Source organism: Mixophyes fleayi (genome assembly GCF_038048845.1).
Source record: "Mixophyes fleayi isolate aMixFle1 chromosome 12 unlocalized genomic scaffold, aMixFle1.hap1 SUPER_12_unloc_3, whole genome shotgun sequence".
Taxonomy (NCBI): Eukaryota; Metazoa; Chordata; class Amphibia; order Anura; family Limnodynastidae; genus Mixophyes; species Mixophyes fleayi.
The window spans coordinates 468,837-485,722 of record NW_027445897.1 but is presented as its reverse complement, the minus strand read 5'-3'; the positions used below and the strand labels follow the sequence as shown (position 1 = coordinate 485,722).

Genomic DNA, 16,886 nt, shown 5'->3' with positions numbered 1-16,886 from the left:
CTTTTCTGTAGAGTGTCACACAGATCCAATTTGTCATTAATAAATCCCCTATGAATCTGTCCATCTTTTGATACGAAGCATGCCTTAATAAAGTGTATTCACAGAGCTCACACTAACACACTCAGTTCCTTTACTTCTCTGTGGGGCAGAATTCTTAACTTGACATATGAGCTGCCCTTCATCATGCTATTGAGGAATATGTGGTTGATCACTACTTTTATTGATTGTAAGTGGCATATTTTAAACTGAATTCTTTTGTCTATATCACATATAACCTACATCGGCACATGGCCTCTTTGAGCCAGACAACATGCTGTGTGGTTCCTAAAAGTCTATTCAGGTGTCACAACTCCATTCCAGGCTAGGTTATATCTCACAGCAGGAGAAGCTGCCACAGGTGACACTCCTATCTTCTCACACTGGAATGTGCAAATACGCATTCAACAGACTTTCTGTCTTCATATTTTACACTTTAGTAGCTGAACTTATCAATGGATTTATTTGATATATCATATTTACACTGTAGTTATGATTAATCCCTTATTCCCCATAATTATGTGATGGGTTAACTCTTATAAATAACTGTAAGTTCTCTATGTTCATGACAGCGCTGTTAGTACAATATAATTAATGAATCCTGGACTCGCCCTGTATGTATGTATGTATGTATGTATGTATGTATGTATGTATGTATGTATGTATGTATGTATAGTATAATAGTATAGAGGGCTACTAAAGTCTTACTATTTATGGCTCTGTGCAGGTGACATGTCTGTATGACCATTATATCTTAGTAATGATGAAGTATTGTCTTCCCCATCTCTATTTAGAGGACACAGAGAAGTTCTATCAGCTTCTTCATCAATATGAAGATTCAGCACTGAGGATGATATATGAATATTATAAAGATGATCTTATCTACATTCTGGAGTCAATGAACACTCACCGTTCTCTCATTGAGCTAAAATCATGTACTAATCTCAAGCTAGGATCTCTTCTATACATTAAACATTAACATTAAATGTTACTATTTAGAGCGCTTTCAGATTGTAGCTCCAAACCAATTTTGTGAAAGTAAAGCGATAATCTCAATACTGCAATTTAAGTTTGTGTAAAGGATACTTCAACGCAGATGAATACAAAAACTAAATAAATAAATATAGTCTATACTGTAAAAACTATGTGCTCTAGCATTCCAGAATTTACAAAATTTGCACTCCCATTTGTTAGGTGAGGAAAGTACCTTTGATATAAAATGTCAGTAAAGAACTGTTACGTTCACAAGAGTTCTCTCAGTTAGGATTAGCACAGGCCTAGCAGGGAGCGGAGTCTAACACCAGGGGGTAAATGTATCAAGGTGCGATTTTACAAATCAAGCAATTTTCTGGAGAGAGTTGAAACCCGCAGATGTATGAAGCTGAGATTTCATGTAAAATTGCAGAGTTGTGTTTCTGTCAAAATCGCTATTTACAAAATGGCCAGAGATCAAACTCCCGACTGTTTGTCACTCCGGCTATACAAGTATCAAATGTATGAAGCTGCGATTTAGCAAACTCTCCTGAGTTTGCTTTAAAACATGCCAGATACAACACGCTGCTTGCTAGCAGCAAGTTCTGTAAACACATCACTGTTACACTGTCTTTCTATACAGCCGGAGGTCCGGTGGCTGTCAAAATTGTAAAAAATAGAAAAAAAAAAAAAGTGTGGTGTCCCCCCTCTATTCACTATTAACCCTAGTGGTGCCAGTCTACTGCTGGTTACGTGAAAATCTGGGAAAATTTTTGCGTGGGGTCCCCCTGATTTTCACTTATCCAGCACGAGGCAAACCAGCCGGTGTGGGTGGCACTTTAGCAGGGGGACACGTAGCAGGGGTCCGCCTGCCATAATGACTAACCAGCCCCAGGCTGTTCAGCGCAGGGCTGGATTCCCTAGAGAGTGGGGTCTGCCGAGAAAAACGAGCAGGCACCCCCTCTAGGGACAACCAGCCCAGTGCTTTCAGCACTGGGGCTCTTTCTACACCCCTGGGTGGTGGGTGTAGGGTAATAAACTGCGATAAAAGTTGAAAAAAATAAACATTTTGTCCGTAGGGCATGTCACATGGAGCCTTGTTGCAGATACGTACCTCACGGGAGAATACAAAATCACAAATGTCTTGTAAAAATATATTACAAACACCTGTAATTTCTGCAAATGTGGCGGATGGCTTAAACATACCTTTGCAAATGTGTGCAACAAAGACTTTTGCATTTTTATCTACAGTAGAAATGGCAGATCTGTTGCTGGCTATAGCAGTGAGCTGGGGAAAAAATGTTGTGTGTATGCTCCTTGCAGGATAACCCCACCCTTTCAAGCACCTGTTATGGCCTATAAATTGATTTGAGCAGCTTCCACTTTTGTAATTTCTGCAAATGACAACATTGGTATAATCAGAAAGGTGCTAAATCTCTGTGGGAATAAATCGGTTAAATAACAATGACATATAATGTTCTCTTATAATTTGTTGTTGTGTCAATTATTGATTAAGTAACTAGTTTGTTTCTTTATAAAGTGTCTATAAAGTGATATCTGTGACCTGGTTTTCCTTCTAGTGCTATTTGTCACTGAGAGAAGACCGTGGTGACTCTGTATTTGCTGAGACGTTGGTACGAGATATTTTGGAAGCAGGAAGAGAAGCTGTGATAGGATTCTGGAAATGTCTCTATGGTGTAAAGTATGATCACCCACATCCTAATTTACTGGCAGTACTGGATGAAATGAGTCACAGAGGTAGGTTCTGTATATATAATAAACATATATAGTGTAATAAATAGAACTTGTGTTACTAAGTGCAATATTTCAAATGTCCTCCTTCCCTTCACTGTATTTGTATATTTGCTGAATTTGTAATCTATAGGGGGGAATTCAATTGGCCGCGTTACTGTTAAAAGTAACGCAGCCTGCGCATTATTACCGTTATTATGGTAATAGTGTGCGTAATTACCGTTATCGCGGTAGTTCTAACTTTTTGATCGCAGCTCCCTGCCTAGTTAAAGCTCTTAGCGAAACGCGTGTCGGTGGACGCTGCGTTCACTGCCTTTGAGTCAGATGTTATTTTACTTCTTCGAATTACCTTGACTATAAAACATATGTATAATATTAATCTGAGTCTAATAAGAGTCGTCTTAGGCATCAATAGGAGGTATTGCCGTTTATCCTTCGCCGTTTCTATACACCATTATATTGAAATAGCAGGTTCTGTTCCTTTTGCAGACATGGCAATTAACATTATCCTTTCAATAGATTATTGATATAATCGGGACTAGTAAAGGAAATTGAAGGAACCAGTAGGGATATAAATAATCGGAGGGTTTACATCTATTAAATCTACTTATCTAAAGCTCATATTTAGAAAATAAAGAGGATATAAATTTATATGATATAATTATAGAGCAGTAACGTGGCTGGACAGTTAATACTGTCTATTTTACCAGATTTATTTATTTTGGAATTCCTTCATTATGCACATTTTAGTATTTCGCTAATAGTAGTTTTTCTACCAATAATAAAGATTAAAATAAGGTTTTTCAGTAGAATTGTTTGTCATTTTAAATAACCTAAATAAAGATTATAATTTTATATGTCTATTTATCCATTTAAGTGCCCCATATTATCACTTTCCTTCTCTCTTTTTTGCCGATTATTAAAAAAAAAAGAGTAAATCTTCTCCGAGACAAACCATGTTACAATGCAAGGGGTGCCAATTAGTTTATTATTTTGCACAGAAGGAGAATACTTCCTGCTTTTTCATGTAGCACACTAATACTTGATAGAATAATTTTACATTTCAGTGTAAAAATAAAGCTAAGACATGCCCTACTCCAACAATAAATCTGTCCCCACATTTTACATTTACCTCACCCTCCAATGCAACATGGTTTTGCCCAGGTGCAACGTTACTCAATTTTTAAGCTTTCCTTAGTGACTCAGGCTCTATGTCTTTAACTTTTAACATTTGGCTACATTATTAAAATCAGCTGTTTCACTCAAATCACACACACAACAAAACTTAGGAATGCGCGTTCACAAGATGAACGTTATTTAAAAATAATAGTTTCTGCAGAAACACACACATTAACAACAATATTTTTCCGAGGTTCTTTTACCTTTCTGCAACCACCCATCATCATCATCATCATCATCATCTATTTATATAGCGCCACTGCTGTACAGAGAGCTCATTCACATCAGTCCCTGCCCCATTGGAGAGACTAGGGTCAATTTTGATAGCAGTATATTTTTGGAATGTGGGAGGAAACCGGAGCACCTGGAGGAAACCCACCCAAACACAAGGAGAACATATAAACTCCACACAGATAAGGCCATGGTCAGGAATTGAACTCATGACCCCAGCGGTGTGAGGCAGAAGGGCTAACAACTTAGCCACAGTGCTGCCCTTATTTCTCTTCACTTACTGCTTTGATACACTTAGGAGCTCAGATATAAAACACATCTAATACTCACAGGTGTAGAGGAGTGTAGAGGATCTCATCAATATCTCACCCTTGTTGAAGTAGTCATGAAGAGAGTAGGGTGTGGTGTGTGAGGCCCGTAGGATGAATGTCCCCACCTTATATAAAGTAAAGCAAGAAAGGAGTAACTTTGCTCCTGGACAAACCATGTTACAATGCAAGGAGTGTAAATTAGTTTATTATTTTAAACATAAGATAAATACTGGCTGTTTTTTCATGTACCACACAAATACTTGATAGCTTATTTGCACACTGAAATATAGAGTTGATCTAGGACATATCCTACTCAAATTATAAATCTGTCCTCACATTTTAAATTTACTTCCCCCTCCAATGCAACATGGTTTTGCCTTACTTACTTTTGCTTAACTTTCCTTAATGAATCAGGCCCAATGTGTTTTTATGGTCTACATTACTTAGATACACATGTTCTGTGCTAGCCAGTGGCATTTAAACTACAAACATGTGACACATAGCAAAGTATTAAATACATATTGTCAAGTCCATAACGAGTACAAGCCGTATTATTTGCGGGTGGTCATGGGCAGTTACAAATTATGGATGATAAAGTCAGTCACTAGCAATAGGGACCTGCTTGTGATTGGCAGTTTGCAATGCTGAGAATGATAGGTGCTTTCTTCTTTGCATGTGCATATATTATGCTCTTGTGTGCAAAGGTATTTATTTTGTTATGCATGTGAGATGGGGAGTTGTTTCTCCTGTATTGCAGAGGTTTTTGATGTTTTATTGATGCCTAACAGCAATATGTATTTTGCAAACAAAACAAATGGTTATAAACATGGACGCAAGTGTTTATGACCTATGCCTGCCGTAAACTATGCATATTTGCTACTGTGGCTACCTCCATGTATCTCATCATCATCATGAATTTATATAGCGCCAACATATTCCGTAGTTCTAGGCCCTGCTCGCAAGCTTACAATATCTTGCAATATTTGCAGCTGTACATATACCTGCAATGGTATTTTTTTGTGAAATTTGTGCCTGTGATTTAGGTAACAATTGCGGCCTCTCTGCCACAGAGTTTATAGTATAAAACTATGCTCCGTTATTCAGTGGAAAGACTCAATGGAAATTTAGTGTACAGTACCTATTATAGGACAACTCCTATCTGCAGTGAAGAATAAAGATAGCCATTTTCTTGTAGCGCACCTCTTCCTGGTAAATAGTTCTGTGCTTACTGGGGTAGGTGGGACTTGATGAAGTGATTGGTTTCATATCCCTGCTCACCCTGGAATTGCCTGCTCTCTCTGGAGTCCAGGAGGTCTCCTCCTAATTCGGGAGCCTCCAGGAGATTCAGGGAGTGTAGAAAAAATGCTTTTTAACACTTATTTTTAGAGATGAGCGGGCTCGGATATCTGAAATCCGAGCCCACCCGAACGTTGCCGATCCGAGCCGGATCCAAGACAGATCCGGGTATTCTCGCCAATTGCAAAACTGAAACCGAGGCTCTGAGTCATAATCCCGGTGTCGGATCTCGCGATACTCGTATTCTATAAATTCCCCGCTAGCCGCCGCCATCTTCACTCGGGCATTGATCAGGGTAGAGGGAGGTTGTGTTAGGTGGTCCTCTGTCCTGCTATATCTCGTGCTGTGCTGTGCTGTGTCCTGTGCTCTGTCCTTCTAAGGGCATTGTTATTTCCCCATTATTCCCAAGTTAAAAAAAATTTTTAAAAAAATATCCAAAAACAATCCTGCAGTATAAGTCCATTGGTACTGCAATATTACAAAGTTCACTGATTCAGCAGTATAAGTCCAGTGGTACTCTCCTGTGCCGCATATAATTTTTAAAGGCTTTGCCGAGTGTGTGTGGCTTAGGGGTACGCTCTCTTGTGCTACATATAATGGAAAACAAAAATTTGGAGGATAAAGCTGCGAGGAAAAAGCTCAGTTTTCCTAAAAGAGCCGCTGGCGGGGATGCTGATAACATCTGGTCCGGACTGAAGGACCTGCCAACCATTGCAGACATGTCTACTGTTGCTGCATTGGATGCTGTCACAATAGAAAAAATAGTGGAGGATTATTTTGCTGACACCATCCAAATAGACATGTCAGACAGTCCATATTGTTACTGGCAGGAAAAAAAGGCAGTTTGGAAGCCCCTGTACAAACTGGCTCTATTTTACCTGAGTTGTCCCCCCTCCAGTGTGTACTCGGAAAGAGTTTTTAGTGCAGCGGGGAACCTGGTCAGTGAGCGGCGAAGGAGGTTGCTTCCTCAGAACGTTGAAAAAATGATGTTCATAAAAATGAATTATCAATTCCTCAATCAAGTACAGCACTGCCCTCCAGATAGTACAGAGGGACCTGTGGTTGTGGAGTCCAGCGGGGACGAATTGATAATGTGTGAGGAGGAGGAAGTACACACTGTAGGGAGAGAGGAATCAGAGGTTGAGGATGAGGACGACATCTTTCCTCAGTAGAGCCTGTTTAGTTTGTACAGGGAGAGATGAATAGCTTTTTTGGTGTGGGGGCCCAAACAAACCAATCATTTCAGCCACAGTTGTTTGGTAGGCCCTGTCGCTGAAATGATTGGTTTGTTAAAGTGTGCATGTCCTATTTCAACAACATAAGGGTGGGTGGGAGGGCCCAAGGACAATTCCATCTTGCAACTCTTTGCAGTCCAGATAGAGGCGTATCAGATATTAAACAAAGTTGACTGTTGCTGCCAAATCATAAATTAATAAAAATGACCTGTCATCGTCAAAAACAAGAGGTATTGACACGCTCGAACTACACCCTGTATATGCTGCAGAGGATGTAGGAGCAGGCAGCTGTGCAGTGGAATTCCGACCATTTGAAGGCAGAGGTATTGTGGCCCCGGTACCAAATTGGGTACCGGGACCACTGCACTATGCAGTCCAGAAAGCTACCTCGGTGAAATGTTTTGGACTAAAAACAATATTGTGAGGTGTGAGGTGTTCAGAATAGACTGGGAAATAGTGGAAATGATTGTTATTGAATGTTATTGAGGTTAATAATAGCGTAGGAGTGAAAATAAACCAAAAAAACTTGATTTTAACACTTTTTATGTTTTTTTCAAAATAAATCCGAATCCAAAACCTTAAATCCGAACCAAAACCTTTCATCAGGTGTTTTGCGAAACAAATCCGAACCCAAAACACAAAAAACACGAGACACCAAAAGTGGCCGGTGCACATCCCTACTTATTTTGTTGCATTGACCTCTGCCTTCACTAAAATAGTCACATGATGGACAAGTGACAGATCAGTACTATGTGCTGCCACAAACACTATGATGATCTGAGTGGCTTCTAAATTATGTATCAAATGGAAGACCTCAGTCAGATTAATTTTAAAATTGTTAAACAAATGTTGTGTATATATGTATATATATATATATATATATATATATATATATATATATATATATATATATATATATATATATATATATATATATATATATATACATATATACACACACACACACACACACACACACACACACACGCCAATATATGGTAATATGAGGTGTTTCTTGCATTTAGGTGACACTCTGGTGGAGAAGATACTGTTGGATGAACATGGTCACAACCTGACTCCAGGACTCAAAGGTAAAGAAATCTTATGTTCAATATGGTGAAATAGCCCAACCCTGATATATTTGGATGATGGTTTGGTTTCAATGTTGATCTTTTATGAATTATCAGTTATGTTGTGAACACTGGGCCATAATACATTTTTTAGCTGATTTTTGGAAAAAGAAAAGAACCAATGAAAATGCAGAAATGTATCACATTCAGTAGGTTCCATGACTGCCAGTTCTTCATCACCTACATTGTACCTATTGTAGGTACACAACACATCTAACACATATTATCTAAGACAGTGATAGGCTACAATAAGTAGCTGGAGGGCCGGAGGATTGGCCCTTCAGCCTTCAAAAAGGCCACACAGTGAAAGGAGGGAGCGCACAGTGCTCCAGGTATGCCGTGTGATCTTCCTGTACTGTGCAGAGGAGGTCACGTGAAGCGGAAGTCGGCTCCCCCGATTTAATCAGATCAGGAGGAGCCGGCTGGGGGGACAGAAGCCAAAGGCTTATTTAAATTACATTACTTTGCTTAGAAACACAGTGGGATTTTTTTTACATTATAAAAATCACCTTTTATTACCATCTAATTTAAGGGGTTGTCCGTTGTCAAATGATTTTGATTTATTGGCTTTTACATCGCATCTTCCAGCGTCATTTACTAAAACATTACTGCTTCATTAACAAGATCTTTTAAGCTGTATCAATACATTTAGTAGAAGATGTCCGGGGGTCAAATAAAGTAATCTGAAGGTGGACAGCTCCATTATTATATAGACGAGACAGAAACACACATTGATGAATAGTTACAGGGAAGATACTCTATAGAAACAAAGGTGGTCAGCAACCCTGAAAACACAATAGAAGTATTACTGGGTAGAGGGACATGAGAGGATCATTTGTGTTATAGCTGATAGAAGAAAGAAGGTTCATTACACAACCCTAAAAATGGGTCTCATAATAAAACTGGTTTATAATAAAACCATTTAATGATGAATAGCTTTTAAAATAATTATGGAAATTATGTTCCTTCAAAGTGATAGAGAAATTTGAATAAAGAAAGAAATATACTTTATGAATTAGGAGCTTTATTATTATGTTATTTCTTTTATTTATATTCCACTTTGTATAATTTTAGATATTCAGAAAACGCACAAGCAACATCTTCTGGAGAGAACTCAGAATCTAGTTGAGCACAGACCCCCGAGATCTACCCAGGAACAGCAAAGTTTCTACATTACTGAGCGTTATGTGAACATGATTGTTGTCTCCACCGAGCATTTCAGACAGCGATCTCAGGATGAGCTCATAGAGACTGGGAGAAAGCATGAGGATATAATGAGAAGGGAACGGTTTATGTTGGACCATATATCCATTAACAAGCTATTCCGCTGGTCCTGCCAAAAACAGTGTGTGCCAAATGTAGTGATGGTGAGCGGGGTACCAGGAATAGGGAAGACCACACTGATGCAGAAGTTTGTCTATGACTGGGCGACTGGAAAACTCTACCAGAGATTGGCTTTTGTCTTATTCTTCAAATTCCGGGAACTCAACAGACTGGATGAGGTCAGCTTGGAGGGGATGATTCTTCAACAATATCCATATCTACAGGGTCAGCTTCAAAACATCTTACAGGATCCAGAAAAAACTGCTCTTTATATTTGATGGTTTAGATGAAAGTAATCACCAAATAGATTTTACATCAAGTCAGTTGTATCATAATACACAATGGACAGAAAGCACCGGGTTGATTGTGGTTAGTTTGTTCAAACAGTCTCTTCTGAAAGCTTGTTCTGTGTTAGTGACCAGTCGCCCAACTAAACTGGCATCAATTGGCATATATAGTTTTCGACAAGTTTTAGAGATCATAGGATTCTCCCCCAAAGAAATACAGAAATACTTTGAAATGTTTTTTCAAAATAAAGACTTGTCAGAGAAGGCGTTTCATCATGTGAGAGAGAATGACACATTATACACCTTCTGTTACATCCCATCGTACTGCTGGATCATCTGTACAGTATTATCAATGTGCTTCAAAGCCCAACCAACAACCACTGATCAGCTGATGTCATCATTGCCCAAAACAGTAACACAACTCTTTGTGACTTTTGTCAACAACATTCTGTCCAATCACAGCCAGGATATCCATGGTGCCCGGGAACTGATGACATCTATTGGGTGGATGGCACCTCATTGTATTTGAAGAAAGAAATCTGCAATCATTCAATGTAGACACTTCCTCACATCTCAGGTCAAGTTTTCTGATGGAATCTGATCAGTCTCCTAATGTGACCTTCTCCTTCTTACATCTCACCCTCCAGGAGTTTCTGGCTGCTCTGGTCCATTATCTGGACTATTCTCCTGAGAAGTTGCGGAGAGCACTTGATAAAGCTAAATCTTATACAGATGGACGAGGTGAAATATTTCTCCGCTTTCTCTGTGGTTTTTTGGACAGTTCTACCAGATCCATTTCCAAATATTTAGGAGACTTTTCTATTAAAGCTTTTAAAGATGTAACCAATTGGCGACAGAAATCTCTTGCTGATGTCCAGGAGGACCTAAATGTTGATATAGGGAAATGGCGAAATATATTTGTTTACCTGTTTGAGTCCCAGAATAGGATTCTAGTAGAAGAATGTTTGGGAACACATAGAAGTTTTACATTGAGCAAATTAATACAGAGGGATCGCAGGTTTACCAAAACTGTGTATACTGACAGGGCTATTGCTGGAACTGTCCCCATTAATATATGTAGAGCAAAGCAAGAATAAGGCCTCTCACGGATTAAAATACCCGTTTCCACGATTTATAGGCCTCTTCGTGCCTAGATGTTAGCTCCCTCACAGTATAATGTTACCTGTCGAATATCATTTCATACAGCTGTTATAATGTCAATAATTAACTGTAATCTGGTATTTTTATAATAAATAAAAAAAGGCTTTTTACCCATTAAAATTATGCCCTATATTCATGAAGGGCGATTCCCAGGCAGTGTCTTAGACAAGCACAGAACTTGTGTTTAGTTATCATAAGTACGCTGGGTAAAATAAATAATAACTCAATATATAATCATTAGTACCAAATATGTGTTAAACACATTTTTTTACAATAACTATATAAATTAGGATGTTCTTAATGTGTACTGTACTTACAATCCGTTTTTACAGTAAGTTCCTTGTATACACATGTTCTGTGCTGTCTAGCGGCACGCCAGGGGCGCATGCAGGGGGGGGTTTCTGGTTCTCCAGAAACCCCTCTTCTCCGGGAACGAACGGGCACTATACATTGACCCTACAGAGCAGCACTGTAGTGTACAGCAGCCGCGGCGCTGTCAAAGAAGTGTCTGCGGACGATTTGTTGACAGTGCCGCGGCTGCTGTAGAATTCAGCATCACAGAAATGGAGCTGCGGCTGCATGCTGTCTGGTAACAATCTGGGAGGTCCTCACTTCTGTGACTTGGGGACAGCTCTCTCCAGTCCAACATGCCGGATAGAGGAATTACTGTGAGTATAACAGATCTGTACAGGATGAGACATGTGGGAGATCAATGTATGAGATACACAGAGTACTGGTGAGGTGTCTGACATGTGTGACCACTATGTATAAGGAAGTTATTGTGTCTCATTAATGCTGCATTATCTGTGAGAGAACATGTCTATGTGGGAGAAAGGATGAGACAACATCTTATAGAGCCACTACACATATATATTACACACAATCCTCATGTCCTATAACACTGACCCTCTATGATCTCCAGCAGTTATACAGCTTCTCTGGCTGTCACTCCCATCACCTGTCCTCACCTGTGTGACTGCACAACGACACCTGACTGTGGTCACTGTCCTTCCTGGGATATGGCTTATATATGGGAAGATATACTGAAATACATAGAGAGGACACAATGTTCCCACTAAATCAGTTGTGTTATTATCCAGTATTTATATAACAATATTGTATACAGCACTGTACAATGGGTAGTAAGTTAATAATAGTACTAAAGCAACGTTGCATTCCATAGAGTTTTGTCGTAGACACAGAGATTATCCATGGATATGGCCCCTCCCCTTAACCCCAATTAGTCCAATTGTATGGACTAATGAACTTGTGTTCTAACTTGTGTAGACCTTGACGAATATGAATGTTCTTAGTGGACTACCAGACATAATTTCCAATACGAAACTTGAAGTGTCTAATCAAAGAATCTCTTGGCCCGAACTGTAGATTGTGACAAAGCTCAGTGAACCTTGCTCCAAACAGATTTCAGAGTTTTGGCAGTATCAAAAACATCAGAAGAATGAGCTTGAACAGCAGAGAATAAAGAATGAGCTTTAGGATTAAGCCGTAAATGCAATAAAGGGAGATTCCAGAGGCAGAATGTGAAGAGTTCTTGGTAGATGTTCCTCCCAATCATCTTGCCAGTGTGGGGTTTAGCATCTCATATACTGCTGTAGACCCCGATTTACTTTTCTGTCTGTCTAGTTTTGGTGTTCGGCTGATGAGAAGTTGAGGTTGATTCCAAGTAATTTACAAAAAGCTCTCCAAAAACGAGCTGTATATACAATATTATCAGGAATATCATGTAACTTTAAGATATGTCGACTGAACAAGGAGGCCAATGTCTTAGCAGTTGACAGTCTGGTATGAAATTAGCCATCTGGCTGAATCCGTTTACCATCACTCAAATAATAGTGAAGCCTTTTCAGGCCAGCAAGTCCCCAATCAAATCCATGGATATGTGCATCCAGGGGCATTTAGGAATAGGTAATGGATTCAATAAACCACAAAGAATGGTTTGAGGAACCTTATTGTGGAAACAAGTCTCACAAGACAGTACATAATCTCGAATGTCTTCTCTCTCAGTGTTGGCCACTAAAGCAAACTGGAATGGACTTTAGTCATCTATCTAATACTTGGATGTCCAGGAAGTTTATGATCAGACAATTCACACAACACTTGTTGTAGAAAGGAATCAGGAACAAAAAAGAGATCTTTCAGAGTTTCCGTGGGAATAAAACATTGGTGTTTTAATTTGGAAGAACAGGTGTGTCATCCGGGATATTATCATGGTTATTCAGAAAATCACATAACAGGAGAGCATCAGCTTTAAGATTCATTGAACTTGCATTATAGGAAATAACAAAATTAAACCTGGTGAAGAAAGGGGCCCATCGTGCTTGCCTGGGTGTTAGCCTCTTGGTGGATCCAATAAATTAAACATTTTTATGGTTGGTAAGAATGGTTACTGAGTGTGATTATTTCTAATCAATGGTGCCATTCTTCAAGGTCCCATTGTATAGCCAGCAATTCTCTGTTACTGACATTATGGTTATGTTCAGTAGGAGAAAATTTCTTTGAGAAGCAAAAGAATATAGTCCCTGGGTAACAGGATCAGGCTGGGAGAGGACACCAACGTCAGAAGCATCTACCTCTGCAATGAACGGCAGTCTGTATGGCGCAAAACAGGAGCAGAAATAAAAGCTTTTCTTGGTGTAGCGCAAATCTTTAATAACAAGTAAAAATACATTAAAAGTACATTAAAAACATATAAATATAGGCTTATCTGATATATACAAACACATCCCAGAGTGATTGGATGTTTTTGAGTCTCAGTAACCCCATATGCCTCACAGGAGTGCCAGGTAGAGACAAAACAGTCTTCAGATGTCCAGATAGCATCACTCTCGATGATCCACAAGACAATAGATGGAGAGCTAGAAAGTGTGCATGCTCTGATTTTAAACCAGTAAAGGACAAAACTGGGGTTCACTGATGTGCATTGTGAGAACAGGATATGATTCAAATATCGCGTGCTCCGGGGACCTAATAATACAGGCTCCGGGAAAATAGTTATATATAATTACTAATTTAAAAATGTGTATACAGCCAAAAGATTGAAGGAACTACAGTGAAAAAAACCCGCTAAGTACTGTTCGGATTCGGAGAAATCTGACAGATCCGAGATTTGGGGTTCTTATAATGTGAGATATGGAATTGAATTAAAAGAAAATGAAAGCAGAAATGGTGATTGTATCTTTTAGTAAACGGCCATGTATTTTTGCGGCTACTCTGTCACTAATATTAGCCAGCCAACTCGCTACAGACTTTGGCCAAAATTATTGAAAATTTGGACAGTTGTGAAGAGATCATTAGAAAATAGACTGTAAATGAACGTTAATGCTATAAATAGCGGTATATGGAGCAAAACAGCTCAACATCACATCATTTCACCTATTTTTCACAATTTTTAATTGACTCCAGATCCAAAACCAAAATCTTTCATGTTTTGGGGCAAAACCTGTAACAAAACCAGAACGCAAAGATGTTTTAGAACCACAACCACATCCAAAACATGGAGGTCATCTCATATCTCTAGTATTATTATTATTATCCTGAATTTATAGAGCACTGACACATTATGCAGCACTGGACATTAAGGGGATCATGTTACAAAATTCACATAATTACCCAGACACATCACCCTGTTTTTAATGTTTGCTTTATGTCCTAGTTTGCAAGTTAATACTTATAATAATCTTATTTTTTTAATACTTGGATTTTGAACATATGATTTGCTAATAAATGATGTGGGTTATGGTCCTGTGATCTCACTGTAATACAACGCAGGGTTACTGCACATACATATTGTCTGGTTACCACAATGTATCATTTGGTGGCTCTATATAATATTTTTCTTTATCTTTCCTACAGCTTGAAGAGTATTGGTCTAACAGGGACTTCTTGGTGTAAGTTGGCCACATCCATAAAGAATAATCAGTCCCTGAGGAAATGAGACCTCTCTGATAATAACCTGTCTGGTCCTCACTTCAATGACTTGGTGACTGCTCTGTCCAGTCCTACCTGCCGGATAGAGAAATTATAGTGAGTATAACAGATCTACATGTGGGTGAGACCTGTACAGAAAGTGTTGAGCTCTGAATTGGAGATGTGCTGACATGAGACAAAGTAAAATCCTTGAGTTTCACTCAATAACCTGGTTCATAGAACTATAATCCATGGCAACCAATCAGATGACATCTCTGGTTACTCTGACTCGCTAGACTGCTAAACATCTGTGACTTATGACTATAAATAATCATCCATGCCTAATTTGTTTAGCTAACTGCCTCCCCTCAAAAGTATGGAGGTCCCAGAGATCTGCAAAAAAACTTCCATCTGCCACATAGTTTCCCTTGTTTTCAACTTGGCAGAGCAGTCCAGAACCATCATCCCCTCTGGACCGTGGATAAACAAATTCTTCATTATGGGAACCCTTGGGTGGTACCATACTTTATACCACCAGACTACCATAAAGAGAAGGTGTGACCCTCTGGGACCCCAGCACTGTAAGCAACTTTGAACGCCGCAGATCTGTGCAGCTCGCCACAATCTGACGGCCTTCTTAACGCTATTTTATATATTTTATATTTTAAGAGTCTTAGGACCTGATTCATTAAGGCAAAGCAATAAAGGAGTACATTTTCTTGTTAACAAACCATGTTACAATTCAAGGGGTGCAAATAAGTTGATTATGTCCTACCCCAACTATAGATCAGTCCCCACATTTTAAATTTACCTCCGACTCCAGTGCAACATGGTTTAGCCATGGTGCAAATTTACTCTTTTTTTGCTTTGCCCTTAATATTTCCCCAGATCTCCAATAGATGCTCCTTTCCAATTGCAAATTCCTCCCCTATATGCCTCCTTTACAGGCACATGCCACAACATTCCCACCAGCTTGCTAATTTTAATGCTGCCCCCCCCTAATACCTCTAAAAATCTGGCCTGCCTCTTGCATCTGACCAGATTACTGTAACATTCTGGAAACCTTCCAAAAGTCACTTCCAACAGTTTTCATCTTATTAATTAACTCCTTCATGGGAGCTGGACCCGGCGTGAATTAACAGGATTTCAGTCTCTGTATGGCTTCTGCATACTAGCACTACGTCATTCCTCTCTAAACCCCAGCTGCCTCCTGTCTGGCCTGGCATGTTCTGATAAATGTCCCACAATCCAAACCACATACTAACTGGATGCGATATAAAACCAATATAAACACTAATAACTGACAAACTCTCCCCATGACACAGCATCATTACCCCACCTTTATTTTTGCCATTTTTCTATTTTCTCCAATCATCTATCCTTTGTTACAGTTTTTTCATAAGCGCCCCCGCCCCCACCAAAGACCCTTTTTGGGCCTATTGAGATAAACAACCTTCCTGTGCCGTCAGGTGCTGGACCCTAACACATCAAAGGTCTAATTAACATAAGATTAACATGGGTCCTTTCTTCAGACAGCTGCAGAATACACATTCCCAAAGAAAGTCACAAAACCCCAAACAAGTAATTTTCCTACTCCAAAACGCACAAAAGACTTCCTCAACAAAGGCAGATATCAGATATATAATGCATTTCCTCTAGCGCAGTTAAAAACAAATTTCTTCCCCTGGTCTCAGAAATAAAGATATCTCCTTTACCAACATACACACAATATCAAAAATAGGTGCATTTGCAACTATATAAATGCCCTGCGCTATTTCCTTTAAATAAATGTATACCATAAGTTATATAAAAGTGATCCAGTCACAGAGATAATCAGGGAGACGGAGGTCTTTTGTAGAAAATTGATTGTGTTTATTGCATTCCTCAGTTATAGTGGTAACACTGAGGAGGTCCATCCTCATTGTTAATGAAAATGAAGCAGGAGAGTTTTGTTCAATAAATGTACACTATGAACATTGTTTCCTTGTCAGTAAAAGGAATTTATCTAGAGAAGTAAATATTTCCAACACTTGTTAGCCTAGATTT

General features: G+C 39.1%; 1 pseudogene; it reads left to right on the top strand.

Annotated features, from left to right (window-relative positions):
* Positions 1 to 799: 799 nt before the first annotated feature.
* On the top strand, positions 800 to 15,080 carry LOC142112130 (NACHT, LRR and PYD domains-containing protein 12-like; annotated as a pseudogene).
* Positions 15,081 to 16,886: the final 1,806 nt, after the last annotated feature.